Consider the following 4768-nt stretch of genomic DNA (forward strand, 5'->3'; position numbering starts at 1 on the left):
CAACCATTGATCTTTTTTCTCTCACTATACCTTTGTCTTCTTCAGAATGTCACATAGATAAAATTATATAGTATGTATTCTTTCTTCGACTGACTTCTAACTCTTAACAACATGTGTTTTAGCTTCCTACATGTCTTTTCATGGCTTGATAGTTCATTTCTTTTAAATACTGAATATATTCCATTGTCTGGATGTACCACAATTTATTTATGAATCCACCTATTGTTTTTCGTATTCATTAGAATCCATGTGTGCACACTTGACGGAATGGCGGGGGGTGGGGGGGAAGGAGAGAAAGAGAGAGAGGGAGACACACTCTCTCCAAGGTCTGGTCATGCCATGACCCCCTTCCTCCAGTCCTCCAGCTTACTGGGTCCTGGCCACTCATTTAATGTGTCAGGGAACCTCAAGCCAATCAGGCTAGGGATTTGAACCGTCGTCACCACATAGCTTCCAGCTCTGTAGCTCAAGCTGTACCACCACAGCGAGGCCGCCACTCACCTTCCTCTTTAATAGGCTGTTTTCAATGTTGGACAATTAAGAATAAAGCTGTTATAAACATTTCTATGCAGATTTCTGTATAGACATAGTTTTCAGCTCCTTTGAACAAAAATCAAGGAGTGTAACTAGTTGGAACATTTGGTTTTGTAACTCCTGAACTATCTTCCAAAGTGGCTGTATCATTATGAGTAGAGACCTGCAGTGAATGAGCAAATTCCTCTTTTAATGTGAATGATAGTTCCTGTTATTCCACAACATTATCAGCATTTGGTGGTGTCAGTGTTTTAGATTCAGGTCATTCTAATAGGAGTACAGTGGCATCTCATTTTAATTTGCAATTTTAATAGTTTTTTTTAAATTATCTCTGCATGAATAAACTATGGGACTGAGAAATTAAATAACTTATCCATTATTGTACAGCTACTAAATAGCAGATTCAAACCTCAGTGTATCAAAAGTTCTGAAAATGAGATATTCCCAGCTAGGATTCTGAATCTGGAGCAAGTGATCCAATTGAAAAGGATGAGTAGAGCTTATTCTTGTGAATTAGGTAACTGCTGCTACTGTTGACGTAGCTCTTGTTTTCTGGTCTTATTCAATGCTGGCCTTACAGCCTCCTTCTGTTTCTGTGCACTCCCAATTTCCTCCCAATAATTTCCCTTTTTAGTTACAACGGCCACAATATGACTCTATTACTCGAAACCAGAAGTCATCACTGATATGAAGTGGTTGAGAAGAACCAGAGCTCTGATTCATGCCTGCTCAGTAATTCCCTTGAAAAAGTGAGGTGAGTCTCTCTGCTAGTGTGGGCCTCAGTTTCCACACCTGTAAAACGGGACTAGCTCTGCCGTATTCTTCATAGAAAATCATTCTATGAGATGTTGCCTAAATAAACGGTTCTTCCTTTAGAGAATCCAAATCCATGTTGGCCAATTTGAGTTTCTGCAAATTCCTCTACTAAAGAATTTAATTTTATTTTAACCCAGCATTCCCTAAGCTTAATCACAGAAGCCTTGTTTCAGAAAACATTAACATCTCATGGACTCAATCATCCATAGAGTATCTTAGCAAGAGATATTAAATCCAGCAGTTCATTTTTCTTTGAATTTGCATCTGATACTGGACCTTGTCAACAAACACTGCAAGGCCACTTAGGAGTCTCTGTATCAACCCATGATAGTAAGAAGTTCTTAAACTTTAGTGTATGCAAGAACCACTTGAGGCGCTTGTTATCATTCACGTGACTGGGTACCATGCAAGATCAACTAATTCAAAATCTCCGGGCACAGAGACAAAGCCTTAGAGCTCAAATTTACTATATTGATGATTATGCTGTAGGCAGTCTTCAGTTCGCTGTATGAGAAACACTATCTTATATAAGATATTAGTGAAACGTCTCTTCTAGTAGTTTATGTTCTTTACCATTAGACGTCATAGTCACTTCAACAGATTCCACTGGTTAGATCACTCATCGTCGTCTGTAGATGAGAGCTGTAGAGGAAGCAAACTCACAGAGCGCTTGTAGATATCCACTCAAAACTTATGAATAGCTCTGAGTTCAACTTCAGGAAAGCGTAAAAATAAATAGAAAATATGGCTTTCCTGCAACTTGGAGGTCAATCATTTGGGCAAATTTTAGTTAGAATATGAAATACTCAGTGAAAAGTTCAATCTCTCAAATGTCCCTCCTTCTCCTGCTATCCACCTAGAGCTTATTCATTCTCACTATGAACTGAATTAGTGAAAAATCAAGGTTAGAGGAGGAGGAAAGAAGCTTAAGTCATCTAATTTTATGACTTATTAGCAACTCAAAGAATCTGATGATAGGAAGGCTGGAATGAAAAACTAAGATGGTATTTTTAGACTTTCTGTGAATTTCATTTGTTCTCATTACCACAACACATGAAAAATTAGCTGTCAGAAAATCCAAACCAAGACAGGAGAACATAATAGAAAACCAGGAATTAATCAAGTCATCATATTCTGGAACTCTTTATATATATATATTTCTAGAGGTTTTTCACTATAGGGCACATGTGCTCGCCAGACAGACAGAGAGAGACATAGAGACAGAAAGCGAGAAATCACCCCCCAGGGGGGATGGCCACGCCACAATCCCTTCTCCTCCATTCTCCTCTCGGGATCTTGGGCACGCACGCACACGCGCCCAGTGTGAGTTTTAAGCCACCAGGTCCAGGACACGAACCACGGTCAACTACGTGGGAGTCCAGCGACATAGCCATTATGCTAACTGCTGGTTCCCCCAGGGTAATATGTTGAAGACAACAATGTTGCATTTCTTCACAATATGCTACCTATTTTTACAGAAAAATAAAGGAGTTAAGGTGATCAGTAAAATTGATTGAGAATAGCTACATTTTTGTTCCTGTGCCACTACCTGTAGATGATTCACGGATTTCAGGAGATTTTTTTTTTTTATCTTTATAGCCCAAAATGTACAGAGAACTTGTTTGTAAATAACTTACAGGGACAGCTGTCTCACATGTAAGATATTTTGTCTTATTTTAATTTGATAATCAGAGTTACAACTTCCTTACAACTAAGAAGTGGTGAGAAATGGATGATGTTGTGCTTATTCTTCAGTAAGTCTATAAAACTGGCATTTTGACACACAGTAGGTGGTCTGACAAGTGATGACGTGTTTTTCTGTTTTTCTACACAAAAATGCGTCAGGACTTTTCTGACGACTCAATATTTGCATGAGCTTCCAGTAACACAAGGTAGAATCGTGGTTTTCTAAAGGACTTCAAAATTTCCTGAAAAAGATTTCTGAGCTTCATTTTATTTGTTCTGCTACACAGTTGTTTCGACTTAGCATATAGACTATCTCCACATCTAGAAATACATAGTTACAAAAATGAGTGCATACCTACCTCATTGGTTTCATAAAGTTAATTCCATTCTCATTTACATGCATGCGTTTTACCTAAGACTTTAACTGGCACTTAAAAGCCAACATCGAGTTAGATTTTTAAAATATGTCATGAAACTCTAGTGTGATAGTCACTTTACAGTATGGAGTGGACAGACTTACACACACACATCCTTAGGGGTGTTAGGGATTTAATTTTTTTCTTCATTGAAGTTCCTTAGGTCTGTCATATAATCTCTGGAAAACACACATGCTGCCTGACTGAAGAGTCACTAATTAGATCCTGAATATGGTGCTTTTGTGTTCAAATTTTCAAGTATTCATCTCCATCCCAACTATTTTTCAAGCTGTTAATTTTTTTGAAAACCAGAGGGTGCATGCCCTTGCCAGAGAGAGACAGAGAGAGAGAGAGAGAGAGGGAGAAAGAACCTCCCAGTAGGGTGTGGTCACCATGCAGTCCCTTTTTCATTTCTTAACGGAGTCTGGATTTGGGGCAAGCACAGGGACAACTAGAACTGGGATTCGAAGGCAGTTGGTCAGCCATGTAGGATCCAGCTCCCTGAACTACTAGGCCACAAGGCTGTCCCAGACCCTTACTTTAAGGCCAAAATCAAAGCCATAGCTATTCAAACCTGAAATTAAAGAATAAAAATTAAACATGCAATTGAGCTTGATTTAATTCTATTTACTTAGAGTACACTGCCTGAAACAGAACTGTATTTACAAGTATTAGTTAAGGCTTGGATCACCCCTGCAGTCGCTCAGAAGGAACTGTTTTGTAGATACAGAGCACTTTTAACTTTCCAGCTGGGTTCCTGCTTTGCTTAGCTAATTCCATGTGCCCCAATGTGCGGTCCACACCTGAAATGGGGCGAGTTTTTGATGTGGCTTATTAACCAGGTACTTTCCACTCACTCAGTTAACAATTAGAAAACAGAAAGAAAGAAATGGAGTGAGCGAGCCTCCTACTTGTTTTTTTATCTCCAAATAAGGGGACGGAAATTCTTACACAAATAAGGAGGGAAACTCCGCATACTTCACCTTGACCTGGCTGAGCTGGCATGCCTGTAGAGGCGGATGCTCTCTTAAAGAGGTCGGGTTGAAAAATGAAATGTCAGTCTTCAGCACCCGGGACCGCTACTGCCCCTAGAGGGAAAAGTTCGCCGTATCCCTTCCTCAAAGTGCAACTAGTGCCTTGCTTCCTATAGGAGAGGGACCGGGTTGCCCGCATCGGGTTAGCCTGGTAGTGACAGGACCCGAAAAGGTGCGCTGCTTCCCGGGACAGTTGACCAGCGTAACAATCGCTCCCCGCTTGCATCTGAACTTCTGAGCTGTTGACAGAAATCCCCTCCCACCGCTTAGCTTCTCTTTCCC

This window comes from Tupaia chinensis, unplaced genomic scaffold (assembly GCF_000334495.1).
Source record: "Tupaia chinensis unplaced genomic scaffold, TupChi_1.0 Scaffold000410_1, whole genome shotgun sequence".
In the NCBI taxonomy this organism is placed as follows: Eukaryota; Metazoa; Chordata; class Mammalia; order Scandentia; family Tupaiidae; genus Tupaia; species Tupaia belangeri.